The sequence below is a fragment of the Triturus cristatus genome, chromosome 7 (genome assembly GCF_964204655.1).
Source record: "Triturus cristatus chromosome 7, aTriCri1.1, whole genome shotgun sequence".
NCBI lineage: Eukaryota > Metazoa > Chordata > Amphibia > Caudata > Salamandridae > Triturus > Triturus cristatus.
The window spans coordinates 598,327,379-598,335,190 of record NC_140590.1 but is presented as its reverse complement, the minus strand read 5'-3'; positions in this window follow the sequence as shown (position 1 = coordinate 598,335,190).

The following is a 7,812-nucleotide window of genomic DNA, read 5'->3' as shown; positions in this document are numbered from 1 at the left end:
GACGAGAACTCAGCACTATTCTCTGCGGGCGGCAATCCATCTCCCGAATTTTCAGTTAAGACATTTGGCTTCAGGAGTTTGGCCTTCCTGCCCTTCTGTGCCGTGTTCCCACGCTTCCTCTTAGTTACTAGCAGTGGGAGCGCTGGTTTTACGCTACGTTTATAGCGAGTCCTGGCATTACTCTCCACAGGATCAGGCGATATACTACCAACAAAAGAGCCCATTTGGCCCTCAGATGAAGATACAAGTGTTGAAGCGAGTTCCAACCCCCTATGGGGTTCATTAGAGGCTGCGTGTACAAGGGCAGTATGAGCATCCTGGATCGTTCCGGTACAAACCACTGGCTGGATTTCTGGGCCCGGGATGGTAATAGGGATAGATGGAATGCTGTTAGAGGGAATAGGAGACAACGCACCGGCTAAAAGACCCATCGAGGACCTTCTATTGGCCGCAATGTCCAATGATAGTCTTTTTTCGGTACAGTCAATTTTATAGGCCAAAATAGAAGAGGCACGTACGATAAATTGGTCCAGTGTTCCCATAACTGAGCCTGTAGGGACCACTTTCCCACTCTTCCCCAGCTTCCCCGACTTTGTTGTCATTTCTTTCTACTGAAGGCGCTTCTCAACCCCTATTAGATCAGAAGTGCACACCAGACTTCAAATATATATTCTTGTGGATATATCCAGATGTTATAACAGCGGCACAGAAAAACAATGTAAGCTGTACTATATCCGCTACTAACAATGAGATCTCAGTCCCTGGTTTCAGGGATAACAAACAATTATGAACAAATATGTGAGCCCCAACAGCGCCAACGCAACACTAATACCTTAAGAACCCCAGCGGGACAATGGCGTTAGGGGGTTGGCCCTGCCCTGGCAATATCTGACGATGACGGGCAAGGATGGGCCCGCCATTGGCCCGGGCGCTGCACGCGCGCGTCCCGCGCAGCGGGTCTTTTGCAGCCCTTATGTAGAGCCCAGGCGCTGCCTTGATGACAACTACGGCAAGCGCCCGGGGCTGGGAATTCTGGGATATGAAGTCCTGATAAGGCCGTTCCCCTCACGGCAAGGATACGAGGTAGGCGAAGAGTTGTTTAAAGGCAAGATGTCCCCAATGAGCCGTTTCCCTCACAGCAGCGTCGTTATGCAGGGGTATGGCAGAAATATGGCACCAGGCTGTAAGCGCGTCCCCAGCTCAAGAGGCACTTGTTGGCCCTGCACTGAGCTCTATTGGCCTTCATAACACCTGGTGTGCAGATAGGGGGGGGGGGGTCACCTTTGGCAAGACATGCTGTTTTTGCTGCTTCTGAAGGCATGATGTAGACCAAAATCTGGGCCCTGTTGTCCTGCATGCCAGTAGCGCTCTACGGTACTGGGATTGGAGGCGAGAACTTTCTTCGACTGCAGCTGTTGTTTGAGATGAGAGCAGGCCGTGGGGGAGCAGGTGAAGTTGGGGAGAGTGAACTAAGGATGTAGGTTGGTGTAGGAGGAGGTACTGGCATGAGACTGTTGTGTCACAGGATCACAGGATACGGCTTCAGTGAGCAGTGCTTCTGGAGTGCCAGGAAGGTTGGGAAAAACAACCTTTTTTTGATCTTAATGCCACCAATTCAAATGGGGAAGAAAAAACAAATAAACTCAGATGCCACTGTGTCATCACGGTGGACATAGCAACAATTTTGAATGGGGGAAATCCCTTATTGCAAAGCTCTTTTCAATAATACTTCTATCAGTTATACTGTAGCTAGCACACAAAGCAATACTCTTAGCCAGTACGATCACATTGTGGAGGGTCTTTTTCTTCCCACTTCCACGTTATTGTATTTTGATGGTGCAGCCCTGTAAGGAGAGGGAATACCACTCAGGCGTCAATAGGAGTGGAAGAAGCACTGCACTATTTCTCGGCAGCACCACACAAGTTCTGCCCAATCAAATGCCGTAATCATGGTAAACATGTGGGAGGAGCCAACGTTTCTGACAGTTGTGCTTCTTAAAGGTTTTTGCTGTTTATCACATAAGGTATGGTGACAGCTGTGCTGCCAAGCTAGACCTAAAAAGTACATTTCATAAGTATTGAAATACATCCCGTCAGGTGCTTAAAAACACACATTGTAAAACTATACAGTAACCTAAGTACATTAATGCTTCAAGAATAACAAATGGATTTTTGTCATGTGTTGTGCAGTACTGGTGAATATCCAAAAGTAGTGAAGTGTTTTTTATAATGTTATCAGTTTTATTCAAAATACCCTGTTTTCATTTTGTTCCTTTAATGCCTTTAGTGCCCAGACTCTTGCACCATTCCTACCTGCATCCTTTGTGCCCTTGACTCCAATTGAAAACGTATTATTAAGTGAATAACATTGACTATATAGACTTAGTGTATTTTTTTGCAGATTTATATAGCGCAAACCGACCAGAAGGTATTGGAACACTTTACATGAGCACCAGTTACGTGTACACAAGGACACATTAATTTTTTTTTTGGGTAGAGACAGGGAGATTAAGTGATTTGCCCAGAATCACAGGATACTGAGCCGATGCTGAGGCTCGAACCTGGTACCCCGGCTCCAAAGTCGGCAGCTCTTGACGTGAGGCCACATCCTCTCCCCTGTATAGTTAGACATTATGAATACAATACATTTCCGGCAGAGGGAATGTGTCAGATCCAGTTCAGGGGGAATGGGGCAAGCAATAGCTACTAGACCTCTGCGTGGGGGCAGGGGTGGTGTGCCTGGGATGACCTACATTCTGTCCTACTATGGCTTCACAAAATGAGCTAGGTACAACCCCTTCACACTTGACTCTCAGTGGTAGCACTTTGGAGCAGTCACGCACTTCTCAGGGAGGTAGTGTAGAGGTATGGAGACTCAGATCACCCAGCAGAGCAAGTACATTTTGTCCAAACCAGTGCTTTATTTTGATAAGAAACATACTTTAATAGACACGCTCAAAACGGTATACTGCAGCAGGTACAATAATATGCACTGCAACTTGGTTTAATGCATACTGTTTACTATTACTCTTCTTTCTTTTACATGAGTCCCTCCTCTTGTGAGTCTTGGCCGGTCCTCATTAGGTTAGTTTTGTGAGACATTAAACAGGAGGTACCTCCGTTCAATTATGTAGGAAGCTGGCTTTCTATATAGTGTAGTAAAATGAAGTAAACTGGGCAGAGTGTCCAGAGAATCCCCAAATGGTACACAGAGGTAAAAGCAGATAATTATAATGCTCTTTTTGTGGTAGTGTGGGTGAGCAGTTAGGCTTATCAGAGGGTAGTGCTAAGCATTTGTTATACTCACAGATGCAATAAATGGGACACACACTCAGGAAAAAATCCGAGACCAATTTGCAAAACTAAAGTAAATTTTTATGTATTTTTTAAGACCAAGAACACAGTTCTAAGGTAAATACTTTCAGAGTTGCAATTTTTCAAAGTTCCGAAAATATATAACTTCTGTGCAAAATTACGCACCATAGGAATCGAAGGGGGAAAATGCATTTCAAATCAGGCAATGATTTCACAAAGTTCACCTTCTCGTTTTGGTTCGATGTAGGGATAAGGTCCAAAGTTCCAGCAGAATACATTTGGGAGCATACCAGATCAAGCTGGAGATCAAAGACGAAGGTGACCACTTAAAAATGCACTGCACTGGACAGGTAAGTCCATGGGTCTCCTTAGCGGGAAGAAGTTGCTAGGGCCTGTGGACCACGGGAGCAGGCTGGTTAGTTGGGGCAGGGGCCAGTGGGGTCGGGAACAAAGAGAACACAAGTAAGCCGGGCATTGTGCGTCTTGAGGTCCTTGTGGTCAGGAGCCGACAAATTGGAGAGGCAGTCTCAGAATATTTGTGCCACTCTGGAAGAGGGTCTCACGTGTCTCAAAGTTCCTCAACATGTGCTTGCTTATGGTGTGCGGGGTGGACTCTTCTTGGTTTTTACAGTTTGGAGTCTGGTACATCAGGTATTGGTACGCTGAAGTTCCAGTAGGTCCTGGTCCCTCCAAACTTGGTGGAGAGGCAGATCTGACCCTTCAGAGCTGTTTTACCTCTTCTTGCTTTGGTGCTGCGTCGAGGTCGTCAGGCAGCAGCAAGTTGACATACCGGACTTCATGGGATTGGTGCCTGCGGTGTGCAGGGGAGTGATATCTTCACTCCAAGGGAGCGTCTCTTCAATTTCTCCAAGGATGGAAGTGCTTCAGAGTTCTTGGAGTCCTTTCAGGTTTCAGGATGGAACAGCAGCAGCGATTGTTGAGTCCTTCTTGCATCTGGCAGAGTTTGGCACCTTTTCTTTCTGCAGCAGCGCTTCTGTTCTCACAAAGCAGGTCTTCTTTTGTCCTGGTCTTCTTTGGTCTGATGAATCTGATGTTCAGGTCTCGGGGAGCCACCTAAACACTTAATTTAGGGGTGTTACAAGGGGAGACAGATAGTAGCCAATGGGCTGCTAACCGTAGGATGTCTACACCGTCTAGTAACCACTTTCTGTGGGAAGAGGCACTACCCTAGTCCTGATTGGAGGTTTTTCCACAATCTTAAGACAGTGGAATTTTGGGAGAGGGGTTCACCTCTCCTACCCTGCCCTAGGGGTGGTGCAGGCTAAGGGGGGACCCATCTTCTCATCTAACTAATTCTCCCACTTTTCCTCCCACCAAAAGTGGAGATGGAAAGGGGCTTGGCCTCCCCTGCTATCTGGGGGGTTTCTGGGTTAGATTTCAAAGGTGTTATTGCCGTTGAAGCTTCCCACCGAGGAAGGGCATCCTGTCCATGAGGAGGTGTGAAACAGCCCCGTCCACAGCAGGTATTGTTTCTGTCCTCTGAGAGCATTGGATCTCCTGTGTGAAATATTTTATTAAATCCAAAACTGGCATCAGACAAGAGGTTTGGTACCAATCAACTTAGAAATCAATGAAGCCATCATGGAGCTAGGAAACTCCTGTTGACAAGTATCTAGCCCATCTACACTATGACTTCCCTGTTCACTCACAACATCACAGAATGGACTGGACATTATAGGGGCATATTTGCTCATGCTGATATGCCCACACATAGGATATATTGCACCCTGCCTTCGGGCAAAGGCCAGCAGTAGTGGGTCACTTACCTATATCTTATGCAGTGTACGGGTGGCATGGCACACAGGGCTGTGTGCCATGTCGACTCGTCAAATTATCCTGCACCAAGACACACAGCCTGCAATGGCAGAGTTCAAAGCCTTGGTGAGGGGGGCCATTGGGTGGCACAACCAGTGCTGCAGCCCCATGCCCGAGGTACCAGGGGTATCATTTTCTAGGGACTTACAGGGGTAGCTGAAGTTGTGGCAATCATGGTACAGTATTTTGGGAAAGAGATCTGGCATTGGGGACCTGGTTAGCAGGGACCCAGTGCATTTACATTTCAAAATCACATCAGGCATTAGGCAAAAAGTCAGGGTGAACCATGCAAAAAGAGGCACTTTCCTACTAATTATGGTTGTGCTTAGTTCAGTACAGTCCTCTAGATACAGTCTCTCCACAATGCAGGACTCTGTGTGTTTCAGCATGATGTGTCTTTGATCTTGCTCGCTTATAGGATAAGACAGCATAGTTGCAGAAGTGGCCGTCAAACTGGGCAGGCTGAAGCAGGATGGGGCTGCCAGAGCCGCAGCCATGAGACCATCAGTGAATGAAGGTAATGGGTCGCTGGGCAGCAGATGAACCGCCACTTACATGGGTTTCACAGCAGCATGCTGGCAGTCTCAGGATGCACTTTTATAGATACTTCAGTAGTGACCTCTATGTACACAAGTCTTGGCTTTGAGGGCGATGTCCACCATGGACACACTTCTTGACTTCTGTGGAGATGAGAGCCACAAGCACGGCTCTGGGTTTTGGGGCCTACATTCATCATGTGCACAGTTCTTGATTTAAGCAGCAAGGTCAACCATGATTGTTCCTATTTCATAATGGCAAGGTTGGCCATCCACCTGTGATTCCCTTTTGGAACTGCACTTCTGGAGAGACTGCACCCACCCTCTTCGGACATGCAGATTGATCTCTGCTGCCTTATTTCTCCTGGTAGACCCTCCATACTAGAGCCTGGTAGTTTGTGGCATCCCCTGGACAGTCACACCTCCTTCAGCTTGACAAGCTCTTTCACTCTCTAAGCAGGCTACCACTTTTATGCAATCAATGCAGATAAGGAACGTGGATTCTCTGTATGCAATCTCAAAACAGGTTTGCAGCTGTTCTTCTGTCAAGTGTCCTCACTAGGCTGATCTCCAGACACAGCCTTTGAGTAGAGTGATGCTCTTCACAGCAGGGTAGTTTCCTGCCTGGAGTACCTACAACAAAGGCCCAAAGAGGTGTGAGGTTTCTGCAACAGTTTTTTCACTAGTGATCACGATCAGGATGCAGACAAAAGACAAGCCTCACCTAAGAGATCTTTCTCACACTAAACAACAGAGACAAGAGTCCCACCCCAACCACCTACCAATTGGCAGTACCATAGGACAATTAATCAGCATCTCTACTCAGCATGGGCTCCTCATGTGAATTTGTCTTATCTCCTCTCTCTATTTTCAGGACTGACAGAATACTCTTCCACTGGTTGTGAAAACAATTGCAAGTATAGTTTGTGCAAAAGAGCAGGCTCGGGGCTTCCAGAATGGGACCGACAGGCCTTCATTACTCTGGCTCACTCATGCACATACTGCATGCTCTACACAAGCCATAAACACACAAAATCCACTTGGGATGTCAGTACTAGGATCTAGGTAACATACTGCTGCAAAACTTTACACAAGCGAGGTAGGCAACACAGATAGAAGTCTGGTCATTACTGTGAATTCACAAAAGATGGTATGTTGCCACCACCACTGTTCATGCTAAACCCATGACAGGCTGGTAGTCCAACTGTCAGCAAAATGAGGGCACACTTGGTGCACCCCTCCAGGTCACAGGAAAGTTCCAGGTCTTAGTTTGTATCAGGAACAGGTGTAAGCCTCTGCACCTGTTATATTAGCGTGAGCCTAGAGCAAAAGCAATAATTGGGACAAAAAATAGTCGCAGTCAGGCCCTCAGAAGATAACACAATGATGGCACACCCCACAGGGAATATTACCAGTGCATCAGCATGTTCAGGCAATATTATATTTTTCCTACGTTAAATGACTTATGTCTTTTCACTACATATATGTTTAGTTGACTCCAGAAAATATGCATTTTGTGGATACTAAACAAGTGCATATTTGTATCTCAATGAATAAACATTGGTGTGAATATACATTATTTCCAATCATTGCCCATCCCTACACAGTGCACACATCCAGGAGTAGCTGCTCCTCACCCTCTAAATGGTGAGTCACTTGGATGTTTATTTGTTCAAAAGCCTGATGACGTGGTAGCAAGGAAAGCTGAAAGGAGTCAATAAAATAAACAATCCTTGCTACTTGGTGTCTGCCTTTCTCAAGGCCCTATGCCCTGGAGAGCTTACCTACTCCCTGAAGAGCAGAGAGTGGCCAAAAGCCCTAAACGTGGGGCAGAAGATATGAATAGTGAGAGCTGGTGAGGGGCCGGCAGACCTGATGAAATGCCTCAAGGTCACAAAAAGCAGCTTTGCTAGAAGGTTTCAGAGGACTGGTACTACCTTAGGAGATTTTGATTCCTTGGCAGTACAGCTGAAAGCCTCCTCATCACCGGCCCTTGCTGTTTGAAGGGCAAACCTGTATTACTTCCCACCCACCAATTTAACTCTTCTTGCATCCCTTCCCACTGCCTAACCACAATTCCAGAAGCTCAGTACAGTTCACCATATAAGAAAACACAAAAAGATCT